The following is a 21570-nucleotide window of genomic DNA, read 5'->3' on the forward strand; positions in this document are numbered from 1 at the left end:
GTTCTTAATATCAGTCAGTCAGTATTATTATAATGTGATATTAACATTTATTACTAATATTGCATTTTTGCACATTCCAATTGGTTCAGAGCACACCACGTGGTCAACAATATATAGGCTATACCAGACATATGTGTTGATATGACGTCATAGATAGCTATCTGCGACGTCAGACCTTCACGTATTCTTTATATAGCATGTTGCATTTTCTGCATAAAAGTATTCATAATCATCCCGTTTGTTATATTTAATTTGCTTGCCAAAAATCTTTACCGAACAACAATGGCGGCCAAAACGACCTCGTCGACAGAATTATGACATCACGTTACCATGGAATATAACGGCGCCAAACTATTCGGTATACTCTTTGGTTTCAACTTGATTTCTTTGCAATACAAATTTGCAGATGGTGATTGTTTGCCGATATATATATAATTTTTGCCCACTCACCAAAAATCAATTAAAATAATGAAGCAATTGTAGCATNNNAATTAATCTTGCGTCGAGGTTATCCGTCGAGGTTATCAATTTGCGATATTAACCTCGCGTGCAGGAGTTCTCCAGTTTCAGGTTAATATTGCATTTTGTCAAAACCTGTGGGAGGCCTATTGGCCAATCACAGAAGAGGGATTTTCGGAGTCATATAACAAATGGTTATATCGACCAATGAAATCAAAAATATTGACCGAGGTCTTACATTGTATATTCATTCATAGAATTATCAATTATGGACTTTTGTTGAGGTGAATACGTTGTTATATGAATCTGATCATGTGATATCGACCAGGGGCTCGCGCGCAAGACGAAAACAGAAACATGGGGTCTACATGCTATAATTATATTTGCGAAGCTGAGACCAAGCTTTAGCCAATCAAAATATAAAGGCAAATCAGACCATAAGTTATATTCTAGCTAATCAACCTGGTTGCTTTTTAATGTTACTATACTTAGTCTTTATAATGTATAACTAACTAATAATAAGTTTGCTATACTAGTAGTATACTCATATTTGCCAGAAATTAACAAACACAATAGTTATTTTGTCACTTATACATATTTACATTCTGTATGCTTGGACCCATTGAAAAAAATGATTTTTTTCCATAACACACGTGACTTGATCACGCTGAGTATTGATATAAAACGGCGGCCGCATTACGCAATGAAAATGCGTATTTGTTAACCGTCCACCATGGAGACGTCTTGTGGTTTTGGTATAAGACTCATTTCAATGAACATTTAACGTAAACGCATTGTTGTTAAGATATTATAAGCTGCGTAAAATATATTCAATTTTGAATATGGAACTATATTTTGTCTGTTTCGTTGCCATGGACTGCCAAGGAAAGTTTAAATTTTTCCCGCGAAAACACGCTGTTCTCTCTACAGCGTTGCCCCCATGTATAAACAGAGAAAACACATGCATATGTTTTATTTTCAAATGTCAATATAAGGAATGGAATTAATGTTTTCAACATTTATGAGGTCATAACAATAATGGGTTACTGGACATACTGTAAATGAATAATTCAATATGTCCAGAAACCCATTGTTGCTATGACCTCATAAATATTCATCAAAATAAAAATCATTCCTGAACGTCACGTGCTCGTGTGTAATCAGTTACTGGTGAAATATAAGCTGCTTGTTCGTCGCCTTCGGATATGAATACTATGTGTTATTATTCTCACCTTATCTGTTTCCATTTTGTCTACAATTTCCTGTGATATTCCTCTGCTCACCAAATAGCTCCGCATGGACATCCTGTAATGTAAAAGGTTCAGGATTATAACTGTCTTTATTTTGCCAAGCTGACATTGAGTTGCTGAGTAAACACTTTGCAGTGCAGGTGATGATATTAATAATATGTCAATATGCATTATGAGACATACAAGTTCTGTTGTGCGAAGATATGTTTGAGCATTGGGCACTGTGGAACAAAATACTGACTCGCTTTCTGGAAAAAATAGGCTGATTTCATACTTTAGATCTATGCTCGAATATGTTTCCTATTAAAACTAGTAGGTGCTCTCGGATTAATTTGGGGAAGCGTCACGTTAGCATATTGAAAGGATTTGCAGTGTGACAAATTCGTTATATAGGTTTAGGCCGGTTATATAAACAACATATTTACTACTGCCTTACTGAATCGATTCATTGTTCGGTTTTTTTACAAGAATCAAATGGCTGTTGCTAGTGTTAGACCAGTAACCTTATGTATCCTGGCTTAGGTGACTGACGAAACCTGCTCCGACTCCGAGAAGACTTTCAGCATAATATAGCATGTGTTGGAATTATAATTCATTCATAAGCTCAGATTTCTTTTTAAAAACGACAAAAAACTATGCAAATACCTGTCTTATATTTTTCTGTCGTCTGATCGGAAAGCGCTTAATTAACTATGATCAGGTGCCATCGGTAATACTAAATGCATTGCTGAACTTCAGGAGCACCCGGCATCTAGACATGTTAGCCGATTTGGATAGTGAAGCGGTCAGCACTCGCAACATGATAGGCCTAGAATCCTAACAATTGCTTTTCAAACAAAATATTGATGACCACTGTAGCAGACAACAACAAGGGAACTAACTCTTTGAAGAATACAGTATATATTGTAATACCATATTTAAAAGGAAAACAAAAAACCTTTTCACATTGAAAACAAAATATCTCAAGGTTATGTGGGCTCGGTCATATATTAGCAAAAAGGATAAGTCAACAGATTATGCGTAGAAATTTATGAAAAGCCGGGTTTTAAGTCCCTTCATTAATTAATTAAAGCAATGCAAGGGAAGTAGCTCGTATTCGAGTGTTACCAGGACAAGGATGCAGTTCTGTTTTCTTCAGAAAGCGGTTTTTAAAAATTGTTTATATCCATTAACGATGTCATGCGGTTAACCTATGTTTAAATGGTTATATCATATCTTCCACAAAAATGTCATTATGATACTTGGTCTACAAAACATAGCAAATGTGACGTCAGTGGCGATGGGTGAAAACTGTGACGTCACGATAGCGTTATAACACGTGGTATGTGTCGGGAGGATGGGTACATATAACTCTGCAAAACAATTGTAAAAGGTTTGATTTCATGATCAATGCAGTGCAAGATCTAATTAATGTATTCGGACAAGGCCGGTCGGGAGGCTGGAAGAAGAGCTGGCCGTTATCTTTACAACAGTAGGGGATGTAGCACTATTAGCTTTAGGGTTATATCATAGTCATATATCGTTACTTTATCTTTGTAATAAGTAGGCTATACTTCCATCTATGATTATAATAAACTGTTATAATGTTATATGGATTCTTGGTTATCTGTTGTTCATAATATAAGACCTATTCTGATCCTGGATTCACCTCAATGCATACATACACAACGCTAAACTATTTACACACATATGTGTGGTGTAGCATGAAAGGAATTTCATACACAAATGATCTCAGTTTATAGTAAGTACAAAACTTTTACACAATGAAAACAAAATTCACAAGCATACCTGTCTTTTATGTCATTGGTTTGCTCCTTTTATGACTGTAAACGGCGACCTCGCTGTCAAATGACTGGATAGTTAAGTGGCGGCTGCCAGATAATTAAGTGGCGGCCGCCAGATATTTTAAGTGGCGGCCGCCAGATAAAATATTTTCATCCTATGGCACTAACGGGCTTCCGTAGCTGATGATACGTCTTTAACACTTGGCTTGTTACTTTCAATCCAAATAAGACAGAAGTTATATTCATATCAAATTCAAATGATATAGATGAAGATCTTGAACTGATTTTTGATGGGAATCTGTTGAATTTTAACAGTATGCATATAGGCACCTAGTAGTTACATTCAATTTAGATGCAAAATGATCAGATCATGTAAGTGAAATCTATAAATCGGTAATGAAAACAAAAACAAAATTGCGAAAACTCAAATATATATGTTTAAGCGGGATGCTCTCTAAAGAATTTACAAAACTTATATAATACCAGTTTTAGAATATGCATGTGAGGTTTGGGATGGATGTACTCTGGTCGATTCTGAAAAGTTAGAGAGGGCTCAACGTAAAGTAGCTAGAATAAAGGACCTGTTACAGGAACAAAAGAATTTTGCCCACAAAGCAATTTAACTATTTTTGGGTTATATTTGTAGCTCCCTAAGACACGACCCATGAGATATTTTTAAAAAATTAAAAAGGTCCCGAGGGCCTGTGCTATGAACTATTTAGTGCCGCCTTCCAAAGGTGGACGACAGGGTTCTCTTTTTTGTCCAAAAAACTATCAAAACAATGTTTTACGCTATCAAATAATATTATATTATTTAAAGTAGGATCTGCTGCAAATTATGAACTCAAATATGTTACAAAAAATTGCATAATATTTTTTTTATAAAATCTTAAACTCTAAAAATGTGTATTTTCATACACTTTTTTGCTACATCAATTGCTTTACGGAAGTAAAACACCAATTTCCGGTTCTTGTACACCAAAAATCTTTTAATATTATTTGGTGCATTATGTTGAGATACGATAGGGAAAATTTCATATAATTTGAGAACCGGTAAATTTGTCATATAAATGTCAAATTGTAGCAATGTCTATTTCCAAATAAAATCCAACAACCTTAGGATCTGTAGTCATGTTTGATAATTTAACAATATGTCGCACCAATTTATTATCGCAACTGATCAAATTTTCATCAATAAGATCTGCTGCTCATGATGAGCTCAATTATAAAGCTAGATGTTGCAAAATAGAAAAGTTATGCAGTCTCACACACATAACAGTTTAGTATGTTATGTACATTTTTAGTTGTTTCGCATCTTTATGAAAGTGATATACATATTTCCGGTTTTTGTACACCAACATACTTTGGATATTATTTGGCACATTATGTTGACTGACGATAGTAGAAATTTCGAAAATATCGGTATGCGGTTAATGTGTCATTTTAAGGATAATATGTGTATGACCAATGTCAAAATAAACTTCAATAACTTCAGGTTAATGCAAGTATTTCATAATTAACCCAAAATCATTCCAATATACTATCATAGTGGATGATATGGTTCATAGTAGAGTATGACTGTTTAACTAAACTAGGTAGTTAAAGGGGGGAATACAGCAAAAGTTAGGCAATTTGCCAGAACATTTGGTGTACCAGTATAATATGTTGAAGATATGTTAACCCATCACATTGTTTCTTTTTAGGAGAGTTATAGTTTCCAATTCATGGATTGTTGTATTTACTGTTGTTTTTTTTTAATTTGACAACACATAGTCAACATTGATCATTCAAATTTTTTTCTGAATTTCTCCTTTCTCAGTTCAATCTTAGGTCTTATTATTTTTTTATATTATTCCCGACAAGTAATTGGCCAGAAGTGCATCACGTGTTCACCGATAAAAACCGACATTGACTTGGAGCGCATGATTTTTGTTGAAGGACTGGGTGTTTCTAAAAATAGAATTATGATGTGTCTCCAAACAGTGCACCGTCCCACTTCCGAAGCTTTTTTTTCCAGATTGCTTACATTACTGTTTTGTAAAATAATAAAACAATTGAAGCCTTTAACTTCGGTTAATACCTGGATTTATCAACCCGAGAAAAGATATATTGACCTCGGAATGCGTCCTCGGTTAATATATCTTTTCTCGGGTTGATAAATCCAGGTATTGACCTCAGCCAAAGGCTATAATTGAATAATATTTCATTTTTGAATGCATTCATAATATGCAGTCTCTGAATTTGCGAGCTGAAGGCTGGAGCAGTTTAGCATCTGTTAAATGTGCATAGTATCCTAGATAATACAGTATTGATGCGACATGAGTGCACATACCCGATGTTCTCTTTCCTGCAGGACACACACAATAGTATGCCTTGACAGGATCCTCTGATGCGTGTAGGTCAAACTCTATCCAGACATTGTATTTTGCCTGCGACCTGTGGCGAGAGTGTATTTGGCCACGGAGAAGGTCATCAGCATGTTGGTACACCCATATCTCATAATCACCCCCATCCGTCTGATGTTCTGTGATATAGTCAGGTGCCAGCTTCAGCTGATATGTACCACAAGCCAAAATCGCATTGACCTGGAGTTATTGACGATTTNTATACTAAACGTTTATGTGTCTGAGACTGCATAACTTTTTTATTTCGTAACATCTAGCTTTATAATTGGGCTCATCATGAGCAGAAGATCTTATTGATGAAAATTTGATCAGTTGCGATAATAAATAGGTGCGACATATTGTTAAATTATCAAACATGACTATAGATCCTAAGGTTGTTGGATTTTATTTGGAAATAGACATTGCTACAATTTGACATTTATATGACAAATTTACCGGTTCTCAAATTTTCTGAAATTGTCCCTATCGTATCTCAACATAATGCACCAAAAAATATTAAAAGATTTTTGGTGTACAAGAACCGGAAATTGGTGTTTTACTTCCGTAAAGCAATTGATGTAGCAAAAAAGTGTATGAAAATACAAACATTTTTAGAGTTTAAGATTTTATAAAAAAAATATTATGCAATTTTTTGTAACATATTTGAGTTCATAATTTGCAGCAGATCCTACTTTAAATAATATAATATTATTTGATATCGTTAAACATTGTTTTGGTAGTTTTTTGGACAAAAAAGTGAACCCTGTCGTCCACCTTTGGAAGGCATCACTAAATAGTTCATAGCACAGGCCCTCGGGACCTTTTTAATTTTTTTAAAAATATCCCATGGGTCGTGTCTTAGGGAGCTACAAATATAACCCAGTAATGGTTAAATTGCTTTGTGGGCAAAATTCTTTTGTTCCTGTAACAGGTCCTTACAGGTTTACCGTCATATGCTAGAAATGAATCATTATATACAGAAACTGGTCTTGATTTACTTTCGGATAGAAGAAGAAGACGAAAACTTCAGTTAATCTATAAAATGGATAGGCATCAAACCCCGAACTACCTAACAAGTCTAATTCCCACTAAGGTAGGAGAAAACCGACATGCTCTTAGAAATAATGGTAACTACAAAATTTCCAATTTCAGACTCTCTACTATAGTTTATCTTTCTTGCCTTCTTCATTAAAAATGTGGAATACTCTACACTATAATATTAGATCCATGTCGTTCTCATCTTTCAAATTATAATGCAGCTCTAGTCCCCAACATACCATATACAGTACCCCCTCATTACCTACGCGGTGAAAGAAAACTTAACATTCTCCATACCAGACTAAGACTCCAATAGTCCATAATAATACTTTACATGGACACATACTGGAACATCTAAGTCAGGCCAACTATCTGGGTGTAATACTATCATCTGACCTTAAATGGGATTCACATATAAATACTATCTGCCCAAAAGCAACTTCTACGCCAGGCTTTTTAAGACGAAATCTTAACATTGGCTCAACATCAGCCAAAGTACAGACATACAAATCATTAGTTCGACCATCACTTGAGTATGCCTGTACAGTATGGGACCCTCACACCCAAACAGATATTGACAAGTTGGAAATGGTCCAGCGAAGGGCAGCGCGCTATGTGCTCAATAAGCACAGGTACAACGATCGTACCTCCAGTGTGTCAGAACTGTTGAACCACCTAAAGCTGCGCCCTCTACCAGTCGACGTAGAGATGCTCGTCTGACCATGGTTCATAACATCGTAAACCAAAAGGTCGCTATCGTAAAATCAGACAGATAAATCCCTACAGTTAGAAAATCCCGAACAAACCACCAGTTTTCGTATCAAATTCCCCACTCAAAAACCCAGACCAGAAAGGCATCATTCTTCCCTCGAACAATATCCGAGTGGAATAAACTCCCACCTGACATTATTTCGTGTTTCGAGCCCCACAACAGAATTATTCAAATCAGCCCTCTACCGTCACTTTTCAAACGCAAATTAGACCATCTCGTATCTTTTAAAAAAAATCTCTTTCCATGTTTCACTCCTCGTTTGACATTTTATCTTCAAATTGTTGAAGTTGGTCAGTACCATTTAGAAGAAGAAGTAGGAAACGAATGCAGTCGTCTCAAATATGATCTTTACCGTGCAAACTTGGTCCAAGACTCCAATTGTATGAATTGTTGCTTCTATTGCGAAAATGCCTATCACTTCTTCTTTGAATGTCAACCTTATAAGAGCGAAGCTCTTGTCCGGTAACATGTACGTAACAAATGTAGTCATGGTAACGTCGATATACATGTACTATACGATCAAAAAACTTCGTCACGGAAGAAGCTAGCAGAGTTACTGCGATCCTATTTTTGCAATGTAGTTTAGCTTTGCTACACATTCCCAAAAATATGTATTTATTTATTAGTTTTTTTCTGTGGTTATGTTAATTCATGACATTAAAAATTATTGAAACTGAAGCTTCTTTCAAATTTTCAGTCTTTCTTCTCTCCACCCAAACCGGAAGTATATAATAACTATCAAACCAGACGGAAATCCGGATGTGTTGAGGCTATTGTGATTTTTTTACACGATTTAGAGAGATCAGGCAAAGTATATCATGTCGGAAAATAAAATTTGAATATACTTAACTTTTCTTATGCAGATAAGAATAGTTATATTTGATAAACAATACATCTTCAAATATGAAGTCCCTCTACTGGGCCTCACTCTTTCCGCAGCATTACGCCGAGGCCATAGACGGGGCAATTAAAGGCAACAGTACCAAAAGCATTTGTGTTTTCTCTTGAACTGCATAATTCATTGCTTTTCTTTACTTATTATTTATTTTACATTGACTGCTTTGTCGCTATAAAACTAACGTTCTCGCCGTTTCTCGCAACCTCAAAGTGCACCATACATAATTACACTTAAACTGACGTACTGTCACCTAAAAAGATGAGAAGTAAGATCAAGAGCATCGATTAAACTGTTTATGATCTGAGCTTTGTACCGAGCTATTTTCATTTGGGAGTTTTCATCTGACCATCAAGCCACCGTTAGGACTCATCAAAGGTATTCAAGGTCAAAGGAAAAAAACCACGTCTAAACGGAACAGCAGAAAGGGATAGGCTCCTACACAATCTCTCCATTCCTTTACAAAGGACAATGGGCGTTAAGGGTCATTTCCGGCCTCATCGGAGATTTAGAAATAGTTGTTATATTCGTAATCTGGAATTAAAAAAGGGTATACAAATACGTGGTTGGGAAGTGCTAGAATTGAAGAATGCTAGCAGTGAGCGTCAAAAAGACAGCACCGGATGTATGCTCCCCAGGGAGTTAAGAGAGATATTTGCTCGTTGCAAGGGACTTATAACCACGGATGATAATTTGTGAATCGCTTTGAGATTACTTGCAAACTAGGTTGTGATTATGTGTTATAAAAGAACATCGAATTATTATTATTTATTATTATATCATAAAAATGGGTGATAAGTTTATGAACCACAAATCCTATGACAAACTTGACGGAGGAGGTCACTCTAAGACAAATAAAAAAAACTTTTGTTTTTGCTTCATATTCTATGTAGAAGGGAGACTACTCCAAGACAAAAAATCTCTAACTAACTGAAGCAGTGGTATCCTTTATCTTAGACCAGCGACGCTCTATCAGCTAACAGAGCTTTGTGAAGCTTGTTCATGTTGAATTGATAATTAATTCTCATGACTGAAATATAAATATAAGCAATAAACTGCATAGATGTGGCAGACCAACTGGTATAACTGCCACATGTGTCAGAGACAAACTTATCATAGTGCGCTAGCGCGTACCATTCAGTTTGTCTGTGACACATGTGGCAGTTATACCAGTTGGTCTGCCACATCTATGCAGTTTATTGCTTAAAAAACATGTACATTGGGCCATTGTGACGATGCTACGCTTATGACGTCATAACTGTAACGTTGGAGATTGCACTGCTCCACTGTCAACTGGTGGCTGTTCTCTGTATGGATTTACCCTGATGTTGAAACGTGTTCAGACTAATATCATGTCTTTATTTTTGTGTGAACTGTCAGTTGATCAACAGAAAATGTAAATATAAGTATTGGTTGTCCTATTTGTGACATGCATTGGTGTGTAACATACATTGGCTTACCTACATATTTAAAATGGTGCGCTAGCGCGTACCATTCACTATGTAGGTAAGCCAATGTATGTTACACACCAATGCATGTCAAAAATATGACAACCAATCCTTAAATATGTTCTGTTTTTATATATTTATCCCTATCATCATCAATCTTACATTTCAGTATGTTTTGAGTTGTTGGAATTAAATCGACCTCAGCGCCCCTACGTTGTATTCACCTGTACATACCTTTGAACTTACTTTTTGTTGAAACAGATCATTAATGCCGGATATATTTGTTTACGTCTGTCACGCTTTAAGGTATACATATATATGTTTAATTGTTGTGGGTAACATCGCAATAATACATGTACTGCTTTATTATTCATTTAAAGAACAGTTCACCCCGTGCTTAGATAGATAGTTGTTAAAATATCAAGCAAACATCTCACTTCTGGTTATGTATTACGTTGTATCTTTATGTTTCAGGGACGATTTTCCTAGCACGTTGGTATGTTGACTGTAGAGTGTTTGTTTTGTTTGTACTTTACATCACATTGACAGCCATGGTCATTTACTGACGTGTCGGTTTTGGTGGTGGAAAGCAATAGTACACGGAGAAAAATAACCGACCTACGACCACTACCTGACGACTGTCCCATGTAGGTCTTTAACCCGCGACCCAGTGGTGGAGGGGTAGAGATGGTAGACCGTCAGTCACTGTTGTTATGTTTTGTTTGGTTTGTATGATGAATTATTTAGAATGTTTTCATTTTTAGAGCAAATATTGTTTTACAAAATAGGCACTCCATCAATAATGATGAACCGACAACTATAAACTTCGTTTTTGAGATTAGACACACCTTATACATGTTTATTACAACGAAAAATTAGAAACAGACTTTAGACAACGGGTCATCAAGTGCAGCAACATGTGGCAAGTTGTCATTCCATATTTGGACAATTGGATTTCTAAGAGACAGTTGTATTTTTTGTGGAATACATTCCTACAAACCTCTTCACAAAACAAATGTATATAATTATATATTGATGAAGATATTAGTGCATATATGTTTTTGCTATATTGTGTTTTTTTATTCAAATATGGGAATTGTGTTGTTTAAAACAGTTTGAATTAGCTTCCATCCGGGCCAACAAGAGTGATTAATATGAGTTGAAATAACTTGTTTAATAATTGTTGTAAAGTAAATAAAGTTTATATTTTAATATAAACTATATCAAGCTTAGACGGCAATTTGATGGAGAGGGGTAGGAGATAAGGTACATTGTATAGAACTTTGCAAATATTATTATACCGGTTTGTTTGTGTTTTACGTCCTATTAACAGCTATGGTCATTTCAGTACGTGCAAGATTTTGGTGGTGGAGGAAAGCCGGTGTTCCCATAGAAAAACCACCGACCAACGGCCAGTACTTGGCGACTGCCCCACGTACGTCTTGAAACCCGCGACCCAGTGGCGGAAGGATAGTGTTAGCAGAATGTGAGATTATACCGTATGAATAATAATGATTTTGTTTTATAATGGAGCAAGCAAACGCAATGACTCTTAATATCATTGTATTGCCTGTTGCTATGATCCATGACAATGGTTCTAACTACATGATACTATTATAAAGGAAAAGAACATGAGGTCAATCTCCAGTTTTACTAACGAAAGCGCCGTTTTGAGGTTAATGGCTTCCTTTTCAAACCATATGTATTAACGTCAGTCATTGACTTTTTAAGTACTTCATTTGTACTTCATTTGTACATCATCATCATTATCATCATCATCATCATCATCATCATCATCATCATCATCATCATCATCATCATCATCATCATCATCATAATCATCATCATCATCATCATCATCATGAAGTTCTGCGCAAATCTAGATAATAGTAGTTCTTTTCTTGGTAATATAGATATAATTATCCGTTTCATAGAGTTCTAATCATAATAGGTTAATTGGCAAAAGCAGTTTTTATTTCGGCAAATTTTGTGACTATCGTAATGACGTCAAACATTATCTTGAATGCTGAGGTGAAAATTAATATCTCAATTACAGATAAAAATATCAATTTTACCAGAGAAACTCTGGATAATTATCTAACAGGATATCAAGTTTGATCAAAATTGGATGTTAAACAAAGTCAAGAAATGTTTTTTGAAAAAAAAGTAAACGAACACAAAATCCATTTAGGAAAATTACGTAAACTGAATGACTTAAATATGTTTTAAAAGTCGTTGATGTACCTTTCCAATTTTTTGGGTTGTTTTGTTACAAGTGTCAGGAAGCCCTAGGTACTTGTTTGTATCATAGAAAACATGCTTTATTGTGTTAAGTGAATTTTATGGAAGTTATTTCAAAATCTGACTCATGGATTTTTTTTTTTATATATTTTGACGCACGAAGATAAACAAAAATAACCACCTGCTGAAAAGGATCCCCGTTTCACGATATGAATCACAAACGTTATTGCCGGCATGCAAATAGTCATATCTGAGATGAAATTCACATTTTGCAAAATTTAATGGAAAAAGTCCGACTCAACTTAAAATGTCCTAAAATGTTGATAATAATCCATAATTTATATTTTCGGTGAGGAATCCCAGGCTTATTAGCAAGGCCGTCTTATTTCCGAAGTCATTTAGACAGTAAGCCTTCAATGGCTTAGAAAAATTTACGTGCCATACTTTTCTTTATGAAATTGAATATTGGAAGTTAATTTTTCTTTTATCACATGGTGGCTATGATAAAGCACGTACCTATAAAACCGTTCTAGGCGGAAAGGGCAAATGGTGTTTCTAAATGTAATCCTAAGCACCTTTTTAAGAATGTTCTAATATCAAAGACAGTTAGAAATCCAAGGCTTATTTTCAATGCCAGCCTATTTTAAAATTAGGTTTATTATCGAGATAAGAGGTGGATCAACATAAGTGTTCTTGGTGTAAAAATGCAACTGAGCAAGACCTGGATTCGAACCCTAAACCTCCAATCACAATCAAGTCGCTCTTAACAACTGAACTTGATAATCGGCAGTCCTCTGACCCACACCCTCTACAGTTATACCCGAAATAGATATGACGGTGTGCTATCTGCTACATTAAAACATCATTATCATACCTCATCTTCATTACAGCGTGTCTGATTGGATGATACTGGTCGTATGACGGGGCAATAAAACATAATGTCTCCCTCACGCGCTCAAGTTTTCCCAATCTTATTTCCCTTATTCGGAGCCTCTCTATGAACATCTGTGAGATCCACCACAGCCTAGTTCCGAATGACTGAAGCAGACGACAACAATGGCGCGTCAACCTAATCATTTCTACTATTGTGTTACAGTTTTTGATTGATTGATTTGTTTGGCATTATAAAACATGTATTGCCTTACTGTAGAGAAACACGACTGTTTGTTTCTCCTCGATTCGCTCTCGTGAAACGTGATTAACCTCGGAGAAACAAAGAATCGTGTTTCCTTACAGTAAGGTAATACATGAATGACTTGCTATCTCTATCACGGGAATTCCCCTTATCAGACACTCTTAGTTCTCGTCAGTAAATATCTGGATATATGTATCAATGTTATTAAACAGAGCTTTCGATTTAGATCGATTTGCGAATTGAGTTAAAACATTTGCATTACTTATTCAAGATGCCAACAGCCAATTGACTGCTTATCCTCCGTTAAGTACATGTATACTCTAAACAGACGATAAGATGCAATGTCGGTTATATAAACACATTTTTCCTGCATGATTTTGATAATTAAATCTTGATAATTTCCATTTTTATTATGTGTCTTTGTTTATGGTTAAAGATGCATACGATCCCAGATTCGAAAGATATCGACCATTTATAATTTTATGTAACGTTTTGTGTCATTATCTGCTTAATTACATATCATGCAGGGGTAATTTTTCTGTGTAAAAGTGCTTAGTCCACGGACGATAACACACAATTACTGTACCTCGAGTGTATCGCCTTACCTAAAAAATATATACAATATTTGATATAGTGCCCTACCTAGCTAACATAAGCAAATCTAAAGCGCTTTACAGTACATAGTTAATTAATACAATTAGCATATACATTAATCAATACAATTTTTGAGGAATTCGCATGCGCTGCCTTATCTGGCGCTAACCTACTAGTGTTATGCCACTTGGCTATTATCTCCCTATGTGTGTATGGCTGCGTGTGTGCTGATTAGGTATTGTGTTCTGCTTGTAGTGGGACCGTGCTTCTAACGGTATCATTTATAGTGCCACCTTAGTTGAACGCTACAGCACAGATACCGCAACATCAACCCCAGACCATTGTATACTCAACCTGGGTTGTTGGAGTTGTGTGGGTAAGAGAAAAACACTTTCTCTGAATATTCCATGCGTACGACGACGTCGGGGATTGAACCCCGGTCGCCTGTGTGGAAGGCCGGAGTGTTAACCACTCGACCGATCCGCCCAAACCTACCTACATTTACCAAAACATGATAGCCTTTGCTCAGGAACCCTGTTCCACTGCAGTCTAAAACACTAGAGATTCCCCTGTAGTTTAGTTTCTCCCTAATATTGTTTTAGAAACACATTTACCGCATGTGGGCACGGTTACACGACTGTATAACAATCTGAGGTCCGCGGCCCCTGTCTTGGTCTAGCCCTGCATTATGTTTTACACTGTTGTTGCTAATCTTTTATTTATTTTATCTGTATTATATTTTTCATGAAAGTTTCGCAAGTATGGGTAACGTTTCAGAAATGATTCATCAATCAAATGTCATTTCAACATGGCGCACCGGGTTGACACGATCGACAAGCGCATTTAAATTAAACAATCCAATGGGCCTTTATTATATCAGCATTTCATAACATCTGTCGTTGTTCACCTCGATCTGTGTACACATTCACAGTGACACTTATAACTATTCAGTTAGCCTATATTATTGGTTTTGTTTGGATGCCATACACACACAGAAAACTGTTGTCGAGGTAAGACAAAAGTTGTGAATAACGCAGTTTGTTCATCCGAACAACAGAGAGCTAATTCAAAAGGATATTTTATGAATAATCAAGTATGCAAACATATTGAATCAATCTATGGAATTAAATTATGTGTATTTCTACAGGGAACCATAGAAAAACAACCATAATGATAACCTATTATTCAAAGTTTTTGATTTTTTTCAGCAAAATAATGTAGTTTTTATATTGATTGAACTGCAAACGAACCACACAAAAATCAATGAATAAGCGTAATAATGAAATTTCGGCACGCTGCAAGCCCACATTCCTAATTATAAAACGACATACATTTTGTAATAACGCAGGTGACAAATTTTGAAATGCTACGGTTTCTTTAAAATAAAAATACCCCAGATGACAACTCTTTTTAACATCATGCATACAAGTTTATAGCATCCTCAAAATTCCAGGGGTTGCTATACGTACGATTAATTACTTTCTCTGCACCCCTGTCATAAGTTATGAAGAAGTGTCTGTAGCGGACCGCAATGGCCGAGTGGTTAAGGTGTCTGGCCGTCTTGATAACTGTAGCCTTCCGCCACTGGTTCGACACCGACGTGGAGCAGTCGCCAGGCACTGGCTGCAGGTGAGTGGGAATTTCTCCGGGAACCCCGGCTTTCCTCAATCACCAAAACCTGACACGTCCTTAAAGGACTATAGTTATGTATATGACGTAAAACACAAACAAACGAAGTGTCTGTGAATGATCCACCTTGTTGATGATACAAGAAAACTAGTTAAATCGTTTGGTGTACATCAAAGGAATCGTGTGGATGCGTAACGGTAAAACTGATCGGCTTTAAAATCGGATGTCTCCCTCTGTTATTTTCAAAGGAAATGTATAAGCCAGCATGGCTGAAACGATTAAACCGAAAAAAACTTCGACTTCATTATAACATATTCCAGGGGTGCAGAGAGCGTAGGTGATACATGATAGCCCACAATAGACCAACTAAAAATATTAGAAAAAGCGGCCTTGAAATTTAGCCAGCGTCGAAAACGCCATGGATTCCATACTTCAATGGATAGTATCTTTGAGATTAAAGGGTTATAGTTTTTATCAGGTAAAATAACGTTGTCCTAAAATGACCTTAGTTTACAAAAACAACTTTGTTGATTTAAGATGTACATATTTAAATTTTATTTGTGAAACATACTCACAAACACATGCAAACGAACAAACGGTGTTTACATTTTGTTTTTCATGCATTGACGAAAAGGCTATTAAATTGAAAAATAAACCACTTTCTGCTTGTTAATTCGATGGCATATTTAAATCTAAAGCTGAAAAATAATATGTGTTATAGTTATATAACTATCAGTAACAGACTTTTGTTTGTCATGCCTTTACAGAAATTGTTTTACTTCAACAACATTTACTGAAGAACTGTGGATTTTTACCTTGTGCAGTGAGAAATGTCTTTTAAAGGTTGACAACCTAAGGACGTTTTCGAATAAATCTTATAAAACATTCTTTCGCTGGAAAAATTAGTTATTTTCTTATTACATAGAATGTGAAAGCAGAATTGTATTTGTAAGAATAAATTTCTGGCTTTATTGTTTTGAAAGGTAAGTGATTTTGTTTATATTTTCAAATGCAAATATACAGTAATCTTTCTTTTATTCGTTGGATTGTCTAAGGCTATTATTTACAGAGGTCGCTTACACTCCTTAAAATATAACAAAATAAAAAAAAATTGAGGTAAAAAAAGGTTTTTATATTCTACCAAAAGTTGGATTTAACGAAACTTCCAATTCTTGTCTGTAACATTTGCCAATGAAATGACCAGATGTATAATGCCTGTACATATGAATACGTGTTTTCATATTTTGCAAGAATTACTCTCATACAGTACGATGTAAATAATACATTCATAATCCGTTTTGTATTTTAGTACATCATGTTCTTACTATATCAGCTTACATTACATCGCTGTATGATGGTCATCCAAAGACGGATTATATATTTTACATAACGTCAAAACGTACACTTTCAATTTTTCCAGTACCAGCAAACACCTACATAGAATTTCACAATTTACAGTTATTTAATAACACGTCCTAATTCAAACACTAGTTTAAGGATGGATATTTTGATTTCTTTTGCTGACGACACTTCTTTGGGATCTGAATGAAATCACCATACCAAGCAAATTAAGTTAAACAGCGACCTTTTTAAACTGTCGCAATGGGTTAAAACCTGGTAAGTAACTTTTAACGCAGAATTATTAGTATTATTAGTATTATTAAATGTTTAACGTTCCAACAAAGCAGGATAGGTCATTAGGGCCAACAAATGGTTGACAAAAAACTGCAAAATAAAAACATCAAACAAACTTAAAGTTTAAAAGACAAACATCAGTTTTAACATTGAAAGAGTCTATGATGACTCAAATTTTATTAAAAAGAACAACAGCTATCAGATTGAAGAGACAGTTATTTTTTCGAAAAGATTTAAGACGTTATGTTATTTCTAGAAATTTCCTCAAATTGACTTAAAGTCGATACAATCTAATAACAAGTGTTTTACTGTAAATGGTTCCTGACACGCTTTGCATTGAGGCGGAACTCACGTTTTAGTAAATAACAATGGGTAATGAATGAATGACCTATAAAAGACCGAGAAGACGGTTTCTTCTAAGAAAAGGAGATTCTATATATCCTGATTTAGTTTTTCAAATAATATACCAGTGGAAGGAGTAGAAACCCATAAACACTTCTATATATACGTATGTATCTATCCGAGAATCTCAGTTAGAATACACACGTATCAAACAAAGTCGCGAAAGCTTATATAGTTCTAAATTGTACTCACCGAGTTAGTTTGAACGTTACACGTAACTCTTATACACATTGTAGAAGTCTGCTATTTCAGAATATGGCAGTGTTGTTTTTGATAGATGTATACAATACGAAGCAGACCTCCAAGAGCGTGTCAAAAGCAGACTAGCAATGGTTCGTACCGGTGGATACAAGGCCACCAAATACACTAACCATGTTATCGAAATCGTTTGGGAAACTCTAGCTGACTGACGGAAAAATGCACGGCTTAAACTTCAATACAAGATCAAACACAAACTAGCACCTTCCTACCTAACATCCCTCTGCCCACATCAGGCTCATCTTACTCAAAATAACAACTTTATAAATATCAATACGTTTATGCGTGTAATTTCCAGAAAGGCACTTTCCTACAACTCATTGTTCTCTAAAACAATTTATGACTGGATTGATTGATTGATTGGCTTTACGTCTGCTTCACTACCGAGTTGTTCGGATAGCCAGCAGACCCGTGACTGGAACAATCTTCCTGCTTAAATAAGAAACTCTTTATGCTGACTTGCGTTCAACAGACTCCTAAAAGAATCAATCATTCTTAACTCGAACTCTTCGTTTACTTATGGTCACGTGGATCGAAAGATAAATTACGGCCGAATTCGAATGGCTGATGCCCGAATTTGTTTGCAGCTGAAAAACAAATCTCTCTCAAATTTCCGTCTTTTTAGCAGGTAGATATTAAAACATTCGTTGTTTTTCACGAATCCAATCTCGATAAAAAAAGGACATGTGTTTAACATGACCTTTGCCTTCTCACCTGACAGGTGTGGCGTGTCGCTCCTGTTCGTGTTTTTCATTTCAAAAAGATTTTATAAAATATTGCATCCTAAACGTATTCAAAAGGAATTCGGCAACAGGCGTAATGCTTACACAAGCCCTCTCCTGATAGTGTCAAGGATCCATGTCAATCTACTTTCTTTTTTCTTTTCTTTTTTTTCTCCGTAATACAATTACCTCCCCTGAATTTTGTTCTTGATAAAACTTTATCCTTAACGATAAAAGACCGGGTTTTTGTTTTGTGTTTTCTGAGTTAAGGGAGTTAAGAGAGATATTTGCTGGTTGCAAGGGCCTTATAACCACGGATGATAAATTGTGAATCGATTTGAGATTACTTGCAAACTAGGTTGTGATTAAGTGTTATAAAAGAACCTCGAATTATTATTATTTATTATTATAACATAAAAATGGGTGATAAGTTTATGAACCACAAATCCTATGACAAACTTGACGGAGGAAGTCACTCTAAGACTAATAAAAAAAACTTTTGTTTTTGCTTCGTATTCTATGTAGAAGGGAGACTACTCCAAGACAAAAAATCTCTAACTAACTGAAGCAGTGGTATCCTTTATCTTAAACCAGCGATGCTCTATCAGCTATTTACAGAGCTTTGTGAAGCTTGTTCATGTTGAAATTGATAATTAATCTAGTCTCGGTGCCATTACGAACGATACCCAGTGCTTTTATCACGCCCTCCCTGGAGACAACGACACAATCCTGCACATTGACATATATCTCAACTGTTCCATGTTCATTTTATGCTGACATTCATGTCGTCCACCCAACGTTACGATATATGTTAACACTCGTTCTGATTGCTGTTAATTGTTTTGTTGATAGTCTACGTTCATATCCTTAAACCAAAACAAAACCTTTTCTATATGACTTTTGCATCATACCTTTTTTCACGAATTTAAAAACTTTTACATTCATTACATGTACACGTCTATTGAAACGAAACGATTAACTTTCAATCTGAGAGCAATACGTGGATGCTACTAGCCGTTTATAGCGTACATTGTACTTATTTAGCGATAACCTCACCGCTCTTTGTTACGTGTCATCTACTGTAGAATCATTTATTTTCGTGGGGTTAAAATTTCGTGGTTTTCATATACTAGCCTGTTTCAAGGACATTATATTTCGCTGATTTCTGATTTTCCCCTCTGTATATCATACCAAATTTATGTTTTGTGGGGATTTAATTTCGTGGATTTTTGTTATCTACGAAATAAACGAAATTTAATGCCCCACAAAAATTGATGATTTTACAGTATTCAAGTTCAAACACATAACTTGATAATGATAAAACCTTAACTACCCTTCAAACCAGTGTTTAGGTCAGACAGGAGACACGGACGCACACAGGTTTTAGAAGTGCTGAGCAAACAAAAAATTCAACGGTTGCAGTAAGTGATGTAGTTTACTCTCAGCAGAAAACACAAAACAAAAACCCGGTCTTTTATCGTTAAGGATAAAGTTATATCAAGAACAAAATTCAGGGGAGGTAATTGTATTACAGAAAGAGAAAAAAAGAAAAGAAAAAGTAGATGGACATGGATCCTTGACATTATCAGGAGAGGGCTTGTGTAAGCATGACGCATGTTGCCGAGTTCCTTTTGAATACGTTTAGGATGAAATATTCAATAAAATCTGTTTGAAATGAAAAACATGAACAGGAGCAATGAGCTTTACAGACGCCACACCTGTCAGGTGAGAAGGCAAAGGTCATGTTAAACACATGTCCTTTTTTTATCGAGATTGGATTCGTGAAAAACAACGAATGTGTTAATATCTACCTGCTAAAAAGACGGAAATTTGAGAGAGATTTGTTTTTCAGCTGCAAACAAATTCGGGCATCAGCCATTCGAATTCGGCCGTAATTTATCTTTCCTTCCACGTCACCATAAGAAAACGAAGAGTTCGAGTTAAGAATGAATGATTCTTTTAGGAGTCTGCTGAAGACAGCATAAAGAGTTTCTTATTTAAGCAGGAAGATTGTTCCAGTCACGGGTCTGCTGGCTATCCGAACAACTCGGTAGTGAAGCAGACGTAAAGCCAATCAATCAATCAATCAATCCAGTCACAAATTGTTTTAGAGAACAATGAGTTGTAGGAATGTGCCTTTCTGGAAATTACACGCATAAAAGTATTAGTATTTATAAAGTTGTTATTTTGAGTAAAATGAGCCTGATGTGGTCAGAGGGATGTTAGATAGGAAGGTGCTAGTTTGTGTTTGATCTTGTATTGAAGTTTAAGCCTTGCATTTTTCCGTCAGTCAGCTAGAGTTTCCCAAACGACTCCGATAACATGGTTAGTGTATTGGGTGGCCTTGTATCCATCGGTACGAACCATTGCTAGTTTGCTTTTGACACGCTCTTGGAGGTCTGCTTCGTATTGTATACATCTGTCAAAAACAATACTGCCATATTCTGAAATAGCAGACTTATACAATGTGTATAATAGTTACGTGTAACGTTAAAACTAACTCGGTGAATAAAATGTAGAACTATATAAGTGTATTCCAACTGGGATTCTCGGATGGAAACATACCTATATATAGAAGTGTTAATGGGTTTCTACTCATTCCACTGGTATATTATTTGAAAAAATAAAACAGGATATACTGTATAGAATCTCCTGTCTTAGAAAAAATCGTCTTCTCGATTGTTTTCTCCGTTAAAAAACCTAACGAGGTTTCAGCCCATAGGAACAGTTTAGAGAGGTCACTGTTAACCTTAATTTGTGTGGTATGGGGATTTCATTCGGACCCAAAGAAGTTTCGTCAGCGAAAGAAATCAATGTTGCATTCATTGGTTTGGTTTATATGATTGACATAGATAAGACATAAGAGCAGCCCTAACAAAAGTTCATTGCGAACTCAAAACTGATGAACCTTGGGCAAAATATTG

The sequence above is a fragment of the Mizuhopecten yessoensis genome, unplaced genomic scaffold, assembly GCF_002113885.1.
Source record: "Mizuhopecten yessoensis strain PY_sf001 unplaced genomic scaffold, ASM211388v2 scaffold739, whole genome shotgun sequence".
NCBI lineage: Eukaryota > Metazoa > Mollusca > Bivalvia > Pectinida > Pectinidae > Mizuhopecten > Mizuhopecten yessoensis.